We start from the raw sequence: 22,688 nt of genomic DNA, 5'->3' as shown, positions 1-22,688 counted from the left end.
TACTGTGGGAAAAGAGCGGATGCCTGTGGTTCAACAAGCATTATTATTTATTAATTTATAGAGTGTAGTTTCTATGTATCAAAGGGCTCCGTGACAAAGAATAAGCAGTATAGCCTTGAGGAAAACAAAAACAATAAAATCCCAGAAACTCTGCACTCTATAAAATAAGGAATACTAGCAAGTTATGTTTCAGGAATGTCCTTCTATTCAATTCAGAGAAATAGCTAGAAATTCTAAGGTCCTTGAAAATACCATTCCTAGAATTATTTGTATGCTAATAGGATATATTTTAAGAAGAGTTAAGGAAAAGGGGGATAATCCTCTTCTGATGCAATACCTTAAAAGCATATATATATATATATTTTTTGAATTGGCCTATGTTCAAAACAATTATTGTTTATAAAACCCTTTATTAATCCAAAATACATACCAATCTATAGTAATATTTTTTATTCCTTTACTATTATCTCACTCCATGATAACAGTATAAAAAGTAGTATGTTTTTCCCAAAATATATCATTATGTTCTAGAAATGAGGGAAATTAGCCATTTTCAAGTCTGAATAATGTTGTTACTAATCTAAACAGACTGTTTGAGAAAAAATGTCAGTTGTGTCATCTAAATCAATAAATAGGGGATAGAACAGAAGCAAGTACAGTATTTTAACTATATAAAAGCTATGACTGGAAAATTTTGATTCTTTGTATATTTTGCTAGATATGTAATACTTATGTATAATATCCCTTAAAAAAACATTTATATTATTACCACATATCTTCACTATCATGTCCTTCAAAAATTCAACACACCAATTAAACGTAATTGATTAATAGGAATAAAAAAGGAAAAAGGTATAACAATTGTCCCTGCAACTAATGTTTCTAATGAAGAAAAATATCATCACCATAAAAGAGATTCAAATAAAATTGAATTTAAAATGACCTGCAGTAAAAACAATTTGGGGGAACCTAATACTGGAGGGGGGTATATCCCTGTATTGGGTATCCAAAAGAATGTCAACATGGGCAAATGGAACCTAATAATTTGTGAAGAGGTTAATGTGAGTTAATCTACAGAGTTCTGATTTGGGGAAGTCAGTTTAAGATGAGATCTTGACCTGGAAAACATTTTGGGTGCCAAGTAGAGGTAGGCCAGAAGCTGTAGTGATGAACACAGTAGTCTGACTTTGCCTTTAGGAGTAGAGAGTCTGATCTGGTTTTGTAGTAGCCAGGGTTGGGGAACCTGCAGCCTCAAGGCCACATGTTGCCCCATAGGTCCTCAGGTATGGTCCTTTGACTGAATACAAATTTCACAGAGCAAATCCCCTTAACAAAAGGATTGTTCTGTAAAACCAGGACTTAGTGGAAAGTCCACACTCAAGGACCTAGAAGGCCACATGTGGCCTCAAGGCCAGAGGTTCCCCACCCCTGGACAGACTAATGGTCTCAAACGTGGGCTATGGTATAATCCAAGAGGTATATGAATCAGAGGGTGGGAACAAGAATCACATCTCACTTTTCCTGTAAAAGTGTGTTCTCCAATACAATCACCCTATCTTTCACACATTAGGACCCAGACACTCCTCTATTCCCCTTCCTCATATTGCTGTAAAAACTCTCAAACAGAGTAAAAGCAGGGACTCACCTGAGCTCTTCCCAAAATCCCTCCAAATATCTTTAAATAATGATTCTAAACAAATTCCAGAGCAGCAGAATCCAAAAAAACAAAGAGTGAAACAATTTTCTAGCCCAAGACGACTTAGAATGTTGGCAGGAAAGGTCTGTTGCACCAGGGTGAGAGAGGAGTGTAGTCCAGTTCAGGTTGCACCATAGCAGAACAGGCCCCAGCAAACCAAGAGCACACTTTGGGGTGACTGAATCAGTGGTAGCAGTGGCAGTTTCCAGACCTCTCAACACACAGATGCCAAAGACAACTTGAAGGGTCTGTTGTACCTGAATGAAGGTGAAACACAGTCCAGCAAAGGCCAGGCCAGCATAGCCCAGGCCAGAGCAAACCAATAGTAGGCCTGGGGAGAGAATGAATGAGCAGCAATAGATGCTTCCAGAGCTTTCAGCCCACAGACAGTAAGGAAGTCAAGCACCTAGTTAGAAGGAGATTACAAGGATCTCTTTGCTAGCACTGAGGCAGGATTCTTTTGCATTGCTCATACTTCTCACAATTCTAGGGCAGAAAAGAGTGCTTGTGGGTCATTTGGAGACCAGAGTACATACCCAAAGACTAGTAAACACCTCTCCTTAGATCATACCACCTTGGAAGAACTGAAAACTTACAGGTCTCTAGAAATATCTCTGAAAACAGTGGCACAAAAGCCCTGAATCTTGGGACAGTATATGCTCCACCCTGAAAGCAGAGCCCTACTTTAACAAAGAGTTAGAAGTCAAGTAATAGGCTGGAGAAATGAGTAAAAAAAAAAAAAAATCTGACCATAAAATGTTTCCATGGTGACAACGAAGAGCAAAACACACACTCAGAAGAAGATACATCCAATGCCTCCAAGAAAAATATGAATTAGTCTCATGCCATGGAAGAGCTCAAAAGGGATTTTGAAGATCAAATAACAGAGGTAGAAAAAAAATTGGAAAGAGAAGTGAGAGTGATGCAAGAAAATCATGGAAAAAAAGAGTCAACAGCATGGTAAAAGAAGCACACACACACAGACACACACACACACACACACACACACACACACAAATACCAAAAAAAACCCCCAAAAACTCTAAAAACCAGACTAGGCCAAATGGTAAAAGAAGTACCAAAACCAGTGAGGAGAAGAATGCCTTAAAAAACAAAACTGGACAAATGGAAAAAGAGACTCAAAAATTCATTGAAGAAGGCTTTAATTTTTACTTACAACATCACTAATGTGAAAACATGTTTAATAGGAATGTAAATATATAGTTTTTATCAGATTGTGTGCTGTCTTGGGGAGGGTGATGGAGAAGAAGGGGGAAAAAATTTTAAACTCAAAAGCATGTTGAAGTGATTGTTGATAAATCAAAATAAATTAATAAAACAAAAAAAATTCACTGAAGAAAAAAAAAACTCCTTAAAAAGTAGAATTGGTCAAATGGAAAAGGAGGTACAAAAGCTGACTGAAGAAAATGTTTCCTTAAAAATTAGAATAGAATATGTGGAATCTTATAGCCTTATGAGAAATCAAGAAACAATAAAACAAAACAGAAGAAGGAAAAAAAAAAGACCATGTGAAATATTGATTGAAACAGATATCACCTTTTCAAGAAGATGATGCTTTTAACTCATAAGAACTTTCTCATTATTAGGGCAGTTAGAAGGAGTATATAAAGACAGAGGGTACAGGTGTGTGTTAAATATGAAGTGATGATATCTAAAAAATAAAATGAAGGGGTGAGGAATGAACTGTGAGACAGAAAAATGGAGAGGTAGAATGGAATAAATTATCTCACATAAAAGAGGCAAGAAAAAATATTTTACAGTAGAGGGGAAGATGGGCAAAGTGAGGAGGAGTGAGTAAACCTTACTTTCATTAGAAATAGCTCAAAGAGGGAATAACATACACATTCAGTTGGGTATAGAAATCTATCTTATCCTACAGGAAAATAGGAGGGAAAAGGGATAAGAAAAGGGAATAGGTGTGATAGAAGGGAGGGAAGATTGGGGAGATTAGAGGAGGGGTAGTCAGAAAAAAAATAATTTTGAGGAGAGACAACTTGAAAGGAGAAAGAGTATAGCAAAAATGAGGGGAGAATAGGATGGAAGGAAATACAGCTAGCAATAGTAACTGTGAAAAGAAAAATTGAAGCAAGTTTCTCTGATAAAGTTCTCATTTCTGAAACATATGTAGAACTTAGTTAAATTTATAAAAATTAAAGCCATTTCCCAACTGATAAATGGTGAAAAGGTATGAACAGTTTCAGATGAAATAATCAAAGCTATTTGTAGGTATATGGGAAATATTCCAACTTGCTATTAATTGGAGAAATGCAAATTAAAATAATTCTGAGGTACTTCCATCTACCTATTAGATTGGCTAATAAGACTAAAAAAAAGAAAATGATGAGTTTTGGAGGGGATGTGGATAAAATGAGATAATATGCGCTGTTGGTGGAGTTATGAACTGATTCAACCATTCTGTAGAGCAATTTGTAACTATGCCCAAAGGGTTATAAATCCATGCAAACTCTTTGACCTAGCAATATCACCACTAGGTCTTCATCCAAGAAGAGATTAAAAAAAAAAAGTAAAGTACCTATGTGTACAACAACATTTATAGTAGCTCTTTTCTGGTGGCAAAGAATTAGAAACTGATGGGATGCCTGTCAGTTGGGAAATGGCTAAACAATTTGTGGTATGTGATTATGATGGAATACTATTGTTCTATAATAAATATTGAGCAGTATACTCTCAGAAAAACCTGAAAAGACTTACATAAGCTGATGCAAAATGACATGTACTGTATTCAAAGTGACAGCAATATTGTAAGATGATCAACTGTATATGACTTACCTGTTTTCAGCAATACAATGATCTAAGATAACACTGAAGAACATATGAAGAAAAATGCTATCAATTCCTAGAAGAAAAAAAAAGTCATGTCTGAATACAGATTGAAGCATACTTTTTTTTAAACTTTCCTTATTTTTCATGATATTTTAAAAATTTTGTTTTGTTTAGTTTTGGTTTTGTCTATGGTTTCTTTCACAACATGACTATTCTGGAAATATTTTGCATGACTACAAATGTATAACCTATATTGAATTGCTTGCCTTCTCAATGGGGAAGAAAGAAAGGAAGTAATACAATTTGGACCTTAAAAGTTTTAAAAAGAAATGTAAAGAATGTTTTACATATAACTGGGAAAAAATACTAAATATGAACTGTCAAAAAAAAAACACACAAGCAAAGATGCTACTGCTAAGCATATACCCCAAGAAGGTAAAAAAAAAAGGGTCTAATACATACCAAAATATTTATAGAAATGTTGCATATAATTTTGAATTTGGATGATGACTGATTTAGATTTGAAGGGTTTTTTTTCCCCATTTTATTTTCAGAGACAGCTCTTTAAGTGGGGGATTAGCAAGGAATATTGGGAAAGATGATATGAAAATAGAAGTTTTTATTTTTTAAAAAGAAAAGCAAGTTATTAGTAGCAAGACTAGGTCATGAATGTTTTCCTTTTCTGTACCATACCATATGTCCTTTTCCAACAGTGATCCTTCTAAATAATTTGATTTATATTTTAGTAAAATAATTGATAAAATGTTGAATGCTATTCTTGTGGAAAAGTTGGAGAGAAGTGGGCTTGATGACTATAAATGTAGCTGGATTCAGAACTGGTGGAATGACTATTCTTACATAGTAGGCATTGACGATTCCATCTTTACTTGGTCTCTAGTGCAGGGGCCCAATGAATTGTGTTTGGCTCTATATTCTTTAAAATGTTTATCCATGACTTGGATAAAAGTATAGATGGCATGCTTATCAAAGTTACATATGATTAAATGTTGGGAGTGATAGCTTGCATAGTTAGTGATTGAATGAGGATGTAAAAAAATGATCTCCACAATCTAAGATACTTGCTTAGATCTAGTTGGCTTAAATTTAAAATACAGAATTTATACTTGGGTTGAAAATAAATTCTTCAAATAAAAGGTGAAGTATAACTAGTTAGAAAATACGCTGTCTAAAATAAACTGGAAATTTTAGTGGATCACAAGCTTAATGTGTGTCAACAATATGATATGGAACCCAAATTCATGGTAAATTTGCCTTTCAGTAAGTAGAGGCTAGATGATTCATTGTCTGGTACGTTACTGTGGGAAATCTTCTTCAGGTATGGTTTGGATTAGAATTTTGCTGAGCTCCCTTCCAACTCTGAAAGATAGTGATTCTCTGAACCATTTCAACCTTATTCCATTTCTATATTAGTTTTAAGAGTTCTTGCAATATGGATAGAAAGTTTTAGAAAAAAACAAACAAACAAATATTTGCTGCCTGATAGTGATGATCCACATTTCCCTTTTTTAATACTCTCCCCCTAGGGAAAAAAAAAATTGATCCTAGGATGGAAGAAAAACAGTTTGGGATACAGTAAAATTTAGAAGCAATTGCCTCAAGTAGGCTCATGCTATAAGTTTAATCATGTTAATTTTCATAATAAAATCTTTTCAGACAAGAAAGCTAAACACTCTGCTTGAAGTTGAGGTGCTCTTCTGTGTGATTATAATGCATATCTCTTGCTGTTGGCCATGTGTAGTTTATGTTGAAAACTGACCAGGGAAACACTGTCTTCATAGCCCAACTGAAGCTTTTGACGTAGTTAATTGCCAAGTTATCCTAACACCTATAACGACCTCTAACTGGAAGCCTATCCAGGGATTATGCCTTCAGATAATTCTTGAAAGATACAAACACTCTCTGAATGGACATGACATTTAAGACTATTTAGGATGAAATTTGCAGCCAGATTAATGAACCAGGGTAAAAAAGCCCATGTGATTGAAAAGTCAATATTGGATCTCCTTTACCCTGCTGGGTGCTCCATCTGTCTCTAAATACTAGGGGCTATATCTATATGGAAAACCATTATTGAAGTCATCAGTTCTTTCCTACAGTTAAGTGCCGAGCAGTGGATTGGATTGCTGAATGTTAAATCTAATTTGGCCTTTAAAATGACTAAAATAACCAGATGGAACATCTGTAGTCCAACTATTTCAGTCATCTTAACAACCAAATCTACAGTTTGGCAAACCACATTATTCCTCAGAAATCAGGCTTCAGATAATTTAGAATTCAGATACTGCCACAAGATGGGATGAATTACAAAAAATCCAATTGAAGATTTCCCTCTTGTGACTATGGAGAAGCAGATGCTTTAGAAATTCCATAGTTTCTAACTGATACAACCATGGACTTTTTCTTTATTTCTGTAAGATGCTTTTTAACACTGTATGTATTTTTTTTTCTTATCTCTTTTTAAGTTTTATTCCTTAATGATTTTTATATCAAATATGTATGTACTAGGGGTTAGAATGGATTTTCTTAGAAGATAAAGAGTATATAAATGACTACAGGCATATTAGTAAAAATAACTTAATCATTTGTAAATTTTGTCAAATATACTTAATTGAGTTCAAGATGTAAATATTCAGTTGATATGTTCCTAGACCCCACTGTCACCAGAGAAATAGAGGATTAGAAAATGTAAAGCAGGTATTATCTGTATATAAGAACAGGGCACAGGCTGCCAAGAAAGCAAATCTAAAGCTTCCCTTGCTGGTTCCCACTTGCTGCTGATTTTTCCATGATCAAGTCCCCATGACTTCATTTTTCTGGCTTCATTATCTAGATTTCTTTTATCTGAGTGTGGATTAAACCTCTGCTTTCTGCAAGATGAATGTGTTTGGTATGCATCATCCTTTAATTGCACACCTCTCACACTTTGTTCCTGCTGAGCAGTCCACTAGTGCCTTACCTTGTCTCCAATAGTACCTGATATATATGTTGTATGTGTGTGTATGTGTGTCTATATATTTATATTTCCCTTGATCCTCACAACAATCTTGTGAGTACAGTAGATGAAAAAAGCTAAGAAGAGAGATTACATGATTTGCAAAGATCATATAGTTTGTAACCAAAGTGGCAGAGAGGGAGTAATAAAAAAAATATAGAGGCAAAAAAATAGATATTATTAAGATAATAGAAAATCACTAGGAATTATATTACTTTTGGATTCATTTGCCAATCATTGCTTCCAAATTGGAAAAAAAATGCATTTTTATAATTGATACAGAAAAATAATCTAAATTCTCTAATCCTGAACTTTTTTTTTCAGCCAAAGATAAGGTTTATTAGAATATCCATCATATTGGGCAGTCTGAACGTTAGTAAACTATTGGCTAGATTTTAAGAATCTGAGCCTTGGTGAGATTATAACAATCCCAGTATCTTAACGGAAACAAAGTGGACCTTATATACAGAAAGACTGTGGGAAGGACCGAGGAGTGGCTATGTGGTGAACAGAACTCCTGGGACCTGGACCTCATGGCCAAGGGAAAATGGAGCCTAGCTAAGATTAAAGGTGGGAAATGGCTAGGGGCCATACATAGGGAAGTGAGACAAAGGAAGGCCAGGCTAGATTAACAGAACTGGGAGATTGGGTGTAGCCACAGTGAAAGGCCAGTTGATTGGATTATAGCCTCAGGCAATTACCATAGATTTGGCTAAGTGGGAAAGTCCGGGGTTTTTCCTTTCTGGGGACCAGATCCCAACCCCGTCATTCACCCCTCAAACAAATGGGACCCAAATTCTTTTAGAGAAAGGGAGAAAGGTCTCAGCTTCTGACATTGCTTTCTGCTGGCAAGGGGTGTAGAGCTGTCCCTGCCTTGAGGGGGTCCCAAAGAGGAAGTTGACTGGAACCAAGCACAGGCTGCATCCAGGAAACAATGTAGGGACATTGGCTGGTACTCACTGTTTCCTACCAACTGTAGGTGAGCGGCCCATAGTCTGGAAGACATAAATCATGCAGAAAAAACTGCAAAACCCAGATATAAAGCAGGAACTAGATTTAGGGCCCAACTTTGAGAGGATAAAATGTCCTTAGCTCTGTTTGGATTCAGATAATTCAGTTTTCCAACCATGCAGTATCAAATCCACCTCATAGCCAGACTCAGGAATAGCCAGGTGGGTAACATTCCCTTTCAAAAGAACATAATTGGGAAACTGAGCCAAGAGGATCCTATCTTAGACTGAGGCTAAAATTGTCCTCTCAGCTTTTCCCAATGCTGACTTCCCACCAGTGATCACCTTCTCTGAGTAGCTTGTAGCATTTCTCTCAGATGGTGGATTATTGATTATTGATGGATTATGACCTATCAGACAACTCAAAATAAAATCCTATGAGCTTTTACCTCAAACAGCAAGTTTTACTAATCTCAGTTTAGGAAAAACTTTTCCAGGATTTACATCTCAAACTTAAATTTGTCCTGGTGTAAAAAAGCCAATGATTAGAGATTTCTATATACTTGCAAATTCTCAGCAAGCCATACATAACCCAAACCAACTTTTTGGCAAGTTTACACATTAAAACAATAACCAACAATAGCTAAATTTAGCAGTAACCAAATTATGAAAAGTTGCTAGACATAACTGATACAGAAAGTTCACCAATTTGAAACTTGAAACAAACCCATTACCAATCAGGTGACTTCAGTTTTGTTAAATGCACTTCTAAATTACTTTACATAGAGAATCAACATCTCATTATTAATAGTTAAAACTACAAATTCAATAGATCGTGCTTGCCCAAGTTTGGAGACTAGCTTCATTAGCAGGCTTGTGCTTGCTTGAGCAGGATGTGCTGAACCTGGGTGATGCTTCTAGGCAAAGGTTGCCCTAGGGCCCAAGGCCATTACCAGGGGGGCCACCCTGTAGCTGCTGCCCCTCCCAGCTCCTTCCTTTCCCAGGTGGGGGAGGGCAAAATCAAAAGTGAGGGTTAAAGGGTGAAACTCTTTTCTCCTATAAGAGGCGTTAACAGATACCCTTTTAACTCAAGCTAATGGAGTAGGAGAAAAGAGTGACCACGGTTGTAAGGAGGAGTTCTACTCCTTAATGATCAATCACAAAACCTGCAGAATATGCCAAGATATTTTTAGGTGTTCTAACTTTCCCTGTAACCTGCATGAAGGAGGATTCAGAGGGGCAGAGGGAAGGGAGTGAGTAAGCCTCAGGGAACCACAAAGCAACTGCAGTTTTCTCCAATTCCATAGTGCTGAGGGAATTAACAGAATTGACCATACACTTCCTGATAGGGTGTCTATCCTTGTCCTCTATGCTGTGGAAGGTGTACCCAGGTTCATGGCCTTGAACTGACCAGTGGACTGAGAGCCTGAGAGGTCAAGCCAAGTGAGAGACAGACTCGTAACTGTCTGCCCAACAAGCACTTCCAAGCCTTGGTTCTTGGAGAGCAGCCTTAATTGCAGAGCAAGAAAGGAGTGAGGAGAGGCTTACATACCTTCCAATCTTGGCTGAAGAAGAATTTGAGGTTAGGCAGTTTCCCTGTACAGGCCACCAAAATTTAGGATTTAGGGATTCAGGGGTCCTGAGACCCCAAAATCACAATACACGGGTCCTGCTCAAATGTATTTGAACCCTTCTTTCAGCCAAAGACAAGGTTTATTGGAACATCCATCATATTGGACAGACTCTTAAGGGGTCTGAACATTAGTAAGCTATTGGCTAGATTTTAAGAATCCCAGCAGTGGCTAGATTATAAGAACCCCAGCCTAATCCTGAACTTTTAATGAAGATCTTAGAAAATGAACTGTGACTGCTTAACAATTAATGAGATAATAAATATTATAATGAGAAGTAGGTTTATTCTAATGAGGGATTGAAAGGATATGACCCTGATCCCATGGTTGTGGTTGTTGTTTGTCCTTCATTCTTGAAGATGACAATGACATCAGAGAGATAATGACAGGACTTGCAACTGAATTGAATTTGAGTGAGGGAGGGCTGTGCAAAGTCACCAGCCTCACTTTCTCCTCCAGAGCCATCCGAGTCCAGTGGCCAGAATCAGATCAGGATCACTGGTAATGGCCCAGGATGCAGTGGGAGACCTTGACCTTTATAAGCTATATATATATATATATATATATGTTTAAATGTACAGAAGACTTTCAGTGCTAAAAAGAAGTCTCTTACTGTTCTTTCTGTTGTCTCTGTTGCTATCCTTGCCTGCTGATTTTATTCATCCCTCTTGCATTTCTATTGTTTTGGGTGTTCCAGAAGCAAATAATCTCTTCAGTTCATATTTTCTTTCTTAAAAATGGCAGAGTAAGTAGGGAGCTAGCTCAGGAATTGCCCTCCAAACAACCTTAAAAAACACCTCAAAATAGATTTGGAATTTGGAAAGCAGCTTACCAGCACAACAGGGAAGGCTTGTATCACTGGGGTGAGATGGGAACGCACTCAGCAAGCAGCAGCAGCAGCAACAGCCGACCTCACAGCAGGGGGCCTGCTGGAAGGTTCCAGGCCCCAAGGAAAGAAACCAGCAAAGCCTGCTCTCATCCAAGCCAACAAACACAAGGCAAGCCAGCAGGCTCAGACTAGCAGCACAATGAGGCCTTACCCGCAGTGTAAACCACAAGTGAAGGCCCACCCCAATTGCTGTCCAGTACCCAGCCTCTACACCTGGAGAGCCAACCAGCAGTGAAACCCTGTCCCTGGAGTGAGCCAGCAGAGAAAACCTGCCAACATATCAATTTAGCAACAGGACACCATAACTGGGGAAAGGCAGCAGTGAGAAGCTATCCCAGGTAAGCGAAGAGAGGGGCTTTGCCCCCAGGACAGGCCAGTTGAGAGGACCCAGCCATCCAGTGAAAGCTAGTAGAGAGCCCTCACACCCACAGCAGGGTAGCAGTGATACCCTGCCACTGTGGCCAGACACCAGTAAAAACCCAGCTCTGGGGCTGGCCCACAGAAAGAACTTCCATCTGTAGAAAACCAGGGAGCACCAACTCCCAGTACAAGCTAGTAGGATAGTTCCCCCTCCAGTGCCAAGACAGCAGGGTACACCCCTATCCCCAGTGAAAGCCAGCAACAGGGCCCCAACCACGGCAGAAGAAAATTCTGACAGTACTGGAACAGAGCCTAACTCTCACATAAAAATACAAAGTCACAAAATAAGCAGAAAAAAAAAATGAGCAAAAAGAAAACAACCCCCCCCCCAAAGAAGAACTTGAATATAGAAAGTTGCTGGGGTGATGGAAAGGAGCAAGGCACAAAATTAGAAGAGGAAAACAGTGTCAACATGGCTATATATGATGCCTTAAAGAAAAATGCAAATTAGACTCAGATCCTAAAAGAACTCCTGGTAGAGCATGAAAAGGATTTTTAAAAGTAAATAAAAGAAATAGAACAAAAATTGGAAAAAAAAAAAGAAATGAGAGTAATGCATAAAAATGAAAAAAGAGTCAACAGGTTGGTAAAAGATACACACACAAAAGGGAAAAGATGTACAGTAATTCATTGAACAAAATACCTCCTCAAAAATAGAACTGGGGGCAGCTAGGTGGCACAGTGGATAGAGCTGCAGCCTTGGAGTCAGGAGGACCTGATTTCAAATCAGACCTCAGACACTTAACACTTACTAGCTATGTGACCCTGGGCAAGTCATTTAATCCCAATTGCCTCACCAAAAAAAAGCAAAAACAAAAAAAATAGAATTGGCCAAATGGAAAAGCAGTTAAAAAAGCTCACTGAAGAAAATAATTACTTAAAAATTAGAATTAGACAAGTGGAACCTAATGATTACATGACACACCAAGAAAAAAAAAGAATAAAAGAAAAAGAGAGGAATATGTGAAATCTTTCATTGGAAAAGCCACTGACCTGAAAAATAAATACAGGAGAAATAATTAATGAATTAGTAATCTTCCTGAAAGCCATGGTAAAAAAAAAAAAAAGAGCTTGGACAACATATTTTAAGAATTATCAAAGAAAACTTCCCTGATATCCTAGAATCAGAGGACAAATTAGAAATTGAAAGAATCCACAGATAACCACCTCAAAGAGATTCTAAAATAAAAAATTCCAGAAATATAGCAAAATTTCTGTTCACAGGTCAAGAAGAAAACACTGCAAGCAGCCAAAACAAAACAGTTCAGGTATTATGGAGCTACAGTAAAGATTACACAGGATTTATGAGCTTGTACATTAAAGAACTGGAAGGCTTGGAATATGATATTCAGGAAGGTAAAGGAGTTCAGATGACAAAGAAGAGTCACTTACCAAACAAAACTGAGCATTATCCTTCAGGGAAAAAATGAATATTCAATGAAGTAGAGGACTTATAAGTGTTCCTAATTAAAAGAGCAGAGCAAATAAGAAAAAAAAATGATCTTCAAAATGAGACTCAAGAAAAATACATAAAAAAAAGTTTAAAAAAAAAGAAAGAGAAAACAAAAATTATTCAATTAGGTTAAATTGTTTATGCTCCTATGTGATAAGAAGATATTTGTAATCTTAAGAATCTTATCACTATGAGGTCAATTAGTGCAGCTGTGAGGACATAATGGGATGATATAAAAAATAAGGTTTATGAAAGATGATTGAACTGGGACAAGAGGGAAGGTTGAGTTAGAATAGGGTAAATTATCTCACATAAAAGTAGTGTGAATAAGCTATTACAATGGAGGGGCAGATGGTGGGGGTGGAGGGCAATGCTTGAACCTTACTCTCATTATAATTTGGCTCAAAGAAGGAATAACATACATACTAAGTTGGATATAGAAATCTGTTCTTACCCTATGGGGAAGTAAAAATGGAAGGGGATAAGAAAAAGGTGGGAACTGATAGAAGGAAGGGCAGATTGGGGGAGGTGATGATTAGAAGTAAAACACTTTTGAGTAGGAATAGAGTGAGAGAGAAAGAGAGAGAGAGACAGAGAGAGAGAGAAAAATAGAATAGAATAGAATAGAAGGAAGTACACAGCTAGCTATTACAGCTAAAAATATGAAAGAGATGAACTCACCCATAAAACAGATGCAGAAAGCAGAATGGATGAAAAATCAGAATTCTATATAATGTTGTTTATAACTGATGCATTTGAAGCATAGAGACATACACAGAGGAAAGATAAGGGTCTAGAGCAAAATCTATTATGCTTCAGATGAAGTAAAAAAAAAGCAAGTATAGCAATTATGATCTCAAACAAAGGAAAAACACAAAAAAATCTAATGAAAAGAGATAAGGAAGGAAACTACATATTGCTAAAAGAAAATATAATGAAGTAATATCAATATTAAACATATATGCACAAAATGGTATAGGGTTTAAATTTTTAAAGAAGTTAAATGAGTTACAGGAGGAAATAGACAGCAACTTTTTCCTCTCAGAACTAGGTAAGTCCAGTTCTGCTTCCAGGAGCCAAGATGGCGAAGTAAGAGTTAAGTGGCTGTCACCCTCCCATATTAACCTCTGAAAACTCAGAAAATCTCTCCCAAGGAAAAACCCTGGAATAGTTGAACCAGAAGAAATATGGGGTGCAGTAGTCCTGTACTCCAGGTAGCTTGAGGGATTAATGGGAAAGGCCACTCTTGCCCTGGGGAAAGGGAAGCAATAGAGAACAGGAGGCATCCCAGCAAGCCAGCAGGAAGCCCCACCTCAGCATACGAGGTGGAGATCCTGAAATCCAGGTGGTGGAGCAGGCAAACACCCACACCTGGACTCCTGAGTTCCTCAGTGAAGTCTGGGGAACCGGTGGAAACCAGCTTGTAAAACCACCAGGTGCCTGGGTATTCTGCAGCAACTGGGTCACCCAGTGACTCAGTAAAAATAAGGAAAGCAGCACTACAAGGGCCCCAAGCAGATAAACATCCTGTGACATCCTTCTGAAAGAAGCTGAAGAAAACAAAAGGAAAGGAAAAGCAGGCAACCTACAATTACCCTGGAGCTCCAGCCTTGCTGATTCCAGCCCAGCACCAGGTAAGCAACCAGAACCCTACAACTTACAACTGCCAATATCAGAGGCTCCAGCACACAAAGCCAGTGACCAGGGCCTAGGCTCCCAACACAAGAAGCTTGGGTCAGTGCCTTCTGCTCCCCAGCAGGAGAGCTCGATCTCTTTAAAGGCCAGGAAATAAGCAAACATCATGAGTAAAAAAGAAACACACTATATATTCATATTGTGAAAACAGTGAAGATCAAGGCAAAAATTATGAAGAGGACAACATTGTCAACAAAACCACATCTGGAAGCTGAAAAGGGAATATGAACTGGTCTGAAGCCCAAAAAGCCTTCTTAGAAGAGCTCAAGAAGGATTTTAAAAGTCAAATAAGAGAGGTAGAAGAGTCCTTAAAAAACACAATTGATCTACTGGAAAAAAGTACACTGAAGAAAACAAGTCCCTAAAAATACAATTGGACAAATGGGGAAAGAGGCACAAAATCTAACAGAAGAAAATAATTTGTGAAAAACTAAAATCGTCAAATGGAAACTAATGAGTCTATGAGAGAGCAGGAATCATTCAAACAGAAACAAAAGAATGAAAAAATAGAAGAAAATATAAAATACCTCATTGGTAAAACAACTGACCTGGAAAATTGATCCAGGAGAGACAATTTAAAAAGTATTGTTCTACCTGAAAATCACAATGAAAAAAGAGCCTGGAGAGTATCTTTCAGGAAATCATCAAGGAAAACTTCCCTGAGGTCCTACAACCATAAGAGAAAATAGTCATCGAAAGAATTCATAGTCAACACCTGAAAGAGATCTCAAATTGAAAACACCAATTAATATAGTAGCCAAATTGGAAATTTACCAGGTCAAAGAGAAAATTCTACAAGCAGCCAGAAAGAAACAATTTAAATATCATGGAACCATGATCAGGATTACAGTAGACCTTGCAGCTTCTACCTTAAAAGACTGAAGGCCTGTAATCTGATATTCCATAAGGCAAAGGAGCTTGGATTATAACCAAGGATCAACTACCCAGTGGAAATGAGCATGATCTTTCAAGGGAGGAAATGGATATTCAGCCAAATAGGGGACTTAAATACCTTCCTGATAAAAAGACCAGAGCTCAACAGAAAATTTGATCTTCAAATACAAGATTCAAGAGAGACATAAAAAGGTAAATGGGACAGAAAAATACAACATGTTGTTAAAAAAGGTAAACTATTTACATCCCTACAAGGGAAGATGACATTTGTAATTCTTGAGAAGTGTACTGTTATTATACCACGTTCAAGGGGTATACATGAAGGGGGTGGATATAAGTTGACTTTGATGTAATGAAAGAAAAAAATCTAATCAAGTGGGTTAAATGGATCCAAGTAAGTGGATTAGTTTGTAGTGAGAGAAAAGGAAAGGAGGAGGCAGACAAAGGTAAATTACTTTACAGGAAAAGGCTCACAAACCTATTACAGTAAAGGGAAAGAAGGGAGGTAGAGGAGCATTGTCTGAATCTTACTCTCATCAGATTTGGCTCAAGAATGGAATAACATAATCAGTTATGTATAGAAATCTAACTAGCTCTGTAGGCAGTAGGAGGGAAAAGGGGAAAGAAAAGGGGTGGATAGAAGGAAGAGGAGACATAGTAAGGGTAAAGGGGAAGAAAAGGGAAAGAGCTGATAGGAGGGAGGTGAGACTGAGTGAAGTGGTGGTCAAAAGCAAAACACTATTGAGGAGGGAAAAAGAAGAAAGGAGAAAGAAAAGTATGAACAGGGGAGAAAAAGATGGAGAGAAAGACACAGATAGTAATCATAACCGTGAATGTGAATGGGATGAACTCTCCTGTAAAACAGAAGTGGATAGCAGAATGTATTAAACACCATAATCCTACAATATGTTGCTTACAGAAAACACGTTTGAAAAGAGCGACACATGCTGGGTAAAGGCAAAAGGTTGGGGCAGAATATATCATGCTTCAGCTGAAGTAAAAAAAAAAGAAAGAAAAAAAAAAGAAAAAAGCAGGGGTAGCAATCCTGATCTCAGATAAAGCAAAAGCAAAGATAGATCTTATCAAAAGAGACAAGGAAGGAAATTACATCCTGCTTAAAGGCACCATAGAGAATGAAGTAACATCATTACAAAACATATATGCACCAAATGGTATAGCATCCAAATTATTAGAGGAGAAGTTCAGGGACTTACAGGAAGAAATAGGCAACAAAACTATACTGGTGGGGGACCTCAACCTCCCCCTCTCTGAACTACAGAAATCTAACTACAAAATAAAAAAGAAAGAAGTTAAGGAGGTGAATAGAACATTAGAAAAGGTAGGTATGATAAAGCTCTGCAGAAAACTGAATGGGGATAGAAAGGAATATACTTTTTTGTATATGGCATATACCCAAAAATTGACCATGTACTAGGGCATAAAAACCTCACAATCCAATTCAGAAAGGCAGAAATATTGAATGCTTGCTTTTCAAATCATCATGCAATAAAAAATTATATGTAGTAAATGGCCATGGAAAGACAGACTAAAAGATAACTGGAAACTAAGTGATATAATTAAAAAAAGTCATTGGGTCAAACAACCAATCATAGATACAATCAATAACTTCATTCAAGAGAATGACAGTAGTGAGAAAACATACCAAAACTTATGGGATGCCACAAAAACAGTTCTTAGGGTAAGTTTAATATCTCTAAATGCTTACATGAATAAAATAGAAAAAGGGAGATCAATGAATTGGGCACATAACCAAAAAAACCTAGAAAAGGAATAAATGAAAAATCCTCAATTAAACACCAAATTAGAAATACTGAAAACCAAAGGAGAAATTAATAAAATTGAAATTAAGAAAACTATTGAAATAATAAACAAAACTAAGAGCTGGTTTTATGAAAAAACCAATAAAATAGATAAACCTTTGGGTAATTTAAATTTAAAAAAGAAAGAAGAAAACCTAATTACCAATATCAGAAATGAAAAGGGTGAATCCACCACCAAGGAAGAAGAAATTAAAACAATAATTAGGAACTATTTTTCCCAAGTGTATGACAATGAATTTGACAATCTGAGTGAAATGGGTAAATATTTACAAAAATATAAATTAGCCAGATTAACAGAAGAGGAAGCAAAATACTTAAATAACTCTATCTCAGAAAAATAAATTGAACAAGCCATTGATGAACTCCCTAGGAAACAATTGCCAGGGCCAGATGGATTTACATTCCAATTCTAACAAACATTTAAAGAACATTTAATTCCAATAATATATAGACTATTTGGGAAAACAGGTGAAGAAGGACTGTCTTACCAAATTATATTTATGATATAAATGTGGTGCTGATACCTAAACCAGGAAGACTCAAAACAGAAAAAGAAAATTATAGACTAAGTTATCTAATGAATATAGATGCAAAAATTTTAAATGAAGTATTAGCAAATAGATTACAACAATGTATCACAATTACAATACACTATGACTGAGTAAGATTTATTCCAGGAATGCAGGGGTGGTTCAGTATTAGAAAAACTATCAGCATAATTGATTATATCAGCAGCAAAACTAACAGAAAGCACATGATCATCACAACAGATGCAGAAAAAAAGCAACACCCATTCCTATTAAAAAAGAAAATTAGAAAGCACAGGAATAGATAGAGTCTTCCTTAAAACCTTTCTTCGTATGTAATGGGCATAACCAAGAAGCATTTACAATAAGGTCAAAACAAGGATATCCTTTATCATCACTCTTGTTCAATATTGTGCTGGAAATGTTAGCTTTAGCAATAAGAGAAGAAAAAGAAATAGAAGGTATTAGAAAAGGCAAAGAAGAAACAAAGATATCATTCTTTGCAGATGATATGATGATATACTTAAAGAATCAAATAAAAATACTTGAAATAATAAAAAATTTTAGTAAATATGCAGACTATAAAATAAATCCACATAAATCACCAGCATTTCTATATATTACCAACAAAGCCCAACAGGAAGACACAGAAAGAGAAATTCCATTTAAAGTTACTGTAGATATTATAAAATATTTAGGAGTCTACCTCCCAAAACAAACCCAGGAAATCTATGAACACAATTACAAAATACTTTTTCACACAAATAAAGTCAGATCTAAATAATTGGAAAAAAAATTAGTTGCTTATGTGTAGGCTGAGCTAATATAATAAAAATGACAATTCTACCTAAGTTAATTTACTTATTCAGTGTCACACCAAACTACCAAAAATTATTTTAAAGAGTTAGAAAAAAATAATAACAAATTTAATTTGGAATAACAAAAAGTACAGAATATCAAGGGAACTAATGAAAAGAAATGCAGGCAAAGGTAGCCTAGCCATTCCAAATCTTAAATTGTATTATAAAGAAGCAATAATCAAAACTTCTTTTTACTGGCTAAGAAATACAGTGGTGGATCAGTGGAACAGGTTAAGTATGCAAGACACAGTAGTCAATGACTGTAGTTATCTATTATTTGATAAACCTAAAGACCCCGGCTTCTGGCATAAGAACTCACTCTTTGACAAAAATTGCTGGGAAAACTGGAAAAGAGTATGGCAGAAACTAGGAATAGATCAAAATCTCATAACATATACCAAAATAAAGTCAAAATGGGTTCATGATTTAGATATAAAAGGTAATACTGTGAGCAAACTGGAGAGCAAGGAATAGTTTACCTATTAGATTTATGGAGAACAGAAGAATTCAGGACCAAACAGGAGATAGAAAATATTACAAAAAGCAAAATGAATAACTTTGATTACATTAACTTGAAAAGTTTTTGCACAAACAAATACAATGCAACCAAGATTAGAAGGAAGTTAGAAAATTGGGAAACAATTTTTATAACCAGTCTCTCTGATAAAGACCTCATTTCTAAAATATATAGAGAATTAAGTCAAATTTATAAAAAAAAAAACCAAGTCATTCACCACTTGATAAATGGTCAAAGGATATGAACAGGCAGTTCTCATATGAAGACATTAAAGCCATTAATGTTCATATGAAAAAATCCTTGAAATCACTATTGATTAGAGAAAAGCAAATCAAAACAACTCCGAGGCACTATATCACACCTATCAGATTGGCCAACATGATAAACCAGGAAAATGATAAGTGTTGGAGATGTGGTAAAATTGGAACACTAGTGCATTGTTGGTGGAATTACAAAAAGATCCAACCATTTTGGAGAGCAATTTGGAGCTATGTCCAAAGGGCTATCAAAATGTGTGTACCCTTTGACCCAGCAATAGCACTTCTAGGGCTATATCCCAAAGAGATCATACAAATAGGAAAAGGACCCACATGTACAAAAATATTTATAGCATCTCTTTTTGTTGTGGCAGAGAATTAGAAATTGAGAGGATGCCCAGCAATTGGGAAATGACTGAACAAGTTGTGGTATACGAATGTAATGGAATACTTTTGTGCTGTAAGAAATGATTAACAGACTGACTTCAGAAAAACCTGCAAAGAATTGTATGCTCTGATGCTAAGTGAAATGAGCAGAACCAGGACAATGTTGTACAAAGTAACTGACACGTTGTCCAATGACTAATATTGATAGACTTAACCCTTCTCAGCAATACAAGGATCTAATACAGCTCCAAAGGCCTCATGTTGGAAAATGCTATCCACAAAGAAGTAATAACTATGGAGTTTGAGTGCAGATCAAAGCATACTATTTGCTATTTTTTTTTCTGTTGTGATTTGTTTCCTGTTTCTGATGGTTCCTCCTATTGGTTCTAATTCTTACCTACAACATCACTAGTGTGAAAATTTGTTTAATAGGAATATATCTGTATACCTTATATCAGATTGCTTGCCATTTTGGGGAGGGAGTGGGAGGGGAGCAGGAGAAAAAATTAAAACAAACAAAAGAAGAACTAGGTACGTCGAACCAAAAATATATAAGAAAGAAGTTAAGAGGTAAATAAAATTATAGAAAATTTACATATGATAGATCCCTGGAGAAGATTGAATGGGGATAGAAAGGAATATCCCTTTTTCTCAGCTGCAAATGGCACCTCCAGAAAAAATTGAGCATATGTTAGGGCATAAAATCCTCATAATCAAATACAGAAAAGCAAAAATATTAATTACATCCTTTACAGAATAAATGAAATAAAAAATACAGGTCAGTGGAAAGATAGATTTAAAATTAATTGGAAATTAAATAATCCTAAATAATAAATGGGTCAAAGAACAAATCGTAGAAACAATCAATAATTTCATTAAAGATAATGACATCAATAAGACAATAAACCAACATCTATGGGAGACAGGCAAAGTAGTATATATGGGAAAATTATATATCTAAATGCTCACATCAATAAAATGGAGAAATAACAGATCAGTAGATTGGGTGTACAATTAAAAAAATTGCAAAAGTAGCAAATTTGAAATCCCCAATTAAATACTTGAAAATCAAAGGAGAAATCAATAAAATTTAAAGTAAGAAAACTCTTTAACTAATTAATAAAACTAGAAGCTGGTTTTACAAAAAAAAAATAACAGTTGGTCAATTTGATTTAAAAACAAAAGAAGCAAACTGAATTACAACTATCAAAAATGAAAGGGTTGAATTTGCCACCAATAAAAAGGAAATGAGGTATTTTGCCCAATTATATTCCAATAAATTTGACAATTTAAATGAAATGGATGAATATTTACAGGAAAAAAAGCAGTATGTGAGAAACTAGGTATAGATGAACATCTCACACTGTATACCAAGATAAAGTCAAAATGAATAAATGATTTATACATAAAGGACAATAGCAAAAGCAAATTCAGAGCATATGGAATTGTTTATCTCTAAGATCTGTGAATTTAAAAAAATGACCAAAAAAGATGTAGAGAATATTACAAAATGTAAAATGAATAATTTTTATTATATTAAATTAAAAATTTTTTTTTCACACACAAAAACAGTGCAACCAAAATTAGAAGGAAAGCAGAAAACTGGGGATTTTTTTTTATATCAAGTATCTCTGATAAAGGCCTCGTTTCTAAAATATGTAGAGAACTGAGTTAAATCTATTAGACTTTAACTCATTCCTCAATTGATATATGGTCAAATCACATCAACAGGCAGTTTTCAGATGTAAAAAAAAATGCTATTTATAATCTTATGAAAAAGATCCTCTAAATAACTATTGATTAGAGAAATGCAAATTGAAACAACTCTGAGGTACCATGTCACACCTATCAGATTGGCTTATATGATAGAAAAGAAAATGATAAATGTTGCAGGGTAGTGGTAAAAATTGGGACAGTGATGTACTGTAGGTAGAGCTGTGAACTGATCTAACCATTCTGCTGAGTAGTTTGGAACTATGCCCAATGGTCCATAAAATCCTTTAGACCCTTTCACAAAGCAATAACATTACTAGGTCTGTATACCAAAGAAATAAGAAACAAAAAAGGAAAATGACCTATTTTAGTGGTGGCTAAGAATTGGAAATTGAGGGGATGCCCATCAATTGGGTAATGGCTGAACAAGTTGTGGTATATTATTGTAACAGAATGTTATTGTGCTATCAGAAATGATGACCAAGATGATTTCAGAAAAACAACTACAACAAGAAAACAACTGTAATGTCTTACATGAACTGATGCAGAGTGAAGTGAGGAAAACAAGGAGTATACTGTGCATAGTAACAGCAATATTGTACAATGAATATCTAAGAATGATAGCTACTCTCAGCAGTACAAAGATTCAAGATAATCTCAAAGGACTCATGATGGAAAATGCTATCCACCTTCAGAGAAAGAACTGGTGGCATCTGAATACAGGCCAAAATATACTCTCTCTCTCTCTCTCTCTCTCTTTCATCCTTTCTTCACTTCTGAAATGATTTTATATTTATTCAATAGCTTACATTCTCTTTTCTTCCAGTAGAGCATAAGCCCTTTGAGAGCATGGACTGTTTATTTTTGGTTTTCAATCTCTAAGCCTGTCACTGAGACTTTTCCACAGTAAGTGATTAAAAATGCTTGTTTAATTAATTAGATTAAGTGATTCTGCCACTCTTCAAAACTAGGACAAGAGGCTCATGCAGCATATATTATTGCTGTTCTTCCCTGTCTTCCTCTAGACTAGTTGTCTCCAAAAATTTTGGAGTGAAGTCCTATCAGCTTCAAAAAAGAATAATAATAATAATAATAAAATGTAAAAATTGAGGATGGACCATGAATAGATGCACATTCACT

The 22,688-nt window shown here is 35.8% G+C and overlaps 1 pseudogene; it reads left to right on the top strand.

The window, feature by feature from the left end:
• Positions 1 to 5,794: 5,794 nt before the first annotated feature.
• The window catches only part of LOC110195896 (protein SDA1 homolog pseudogene), a 33,566-nt pseudogene continuing 16,672 nt past the window's right edge, over positions 5,795 to 22,688 (top strand).

This window comes from Phascolarctos cinereus, unplaced genomic scaffold (assembly GCF_003287225.1).
Source record: "Phascolarctos cinereus isolate Bilbo 61053 unplaced genomic scaffold, phaCin_HiC Scaffold_4;HRSCAF=312, whole genome shotgun sequence".
NCBI lineage: Eukaryota > Metazoa > Chordata > Mammalia > Diprotodontia > Phascolarctidae > Phascolarctos > Phascolarctos cinereus.
Note: the sequence above shows the minus strand (reverse complement) of the source record. Positions and strands in the feature narration are given on the sequence as shown.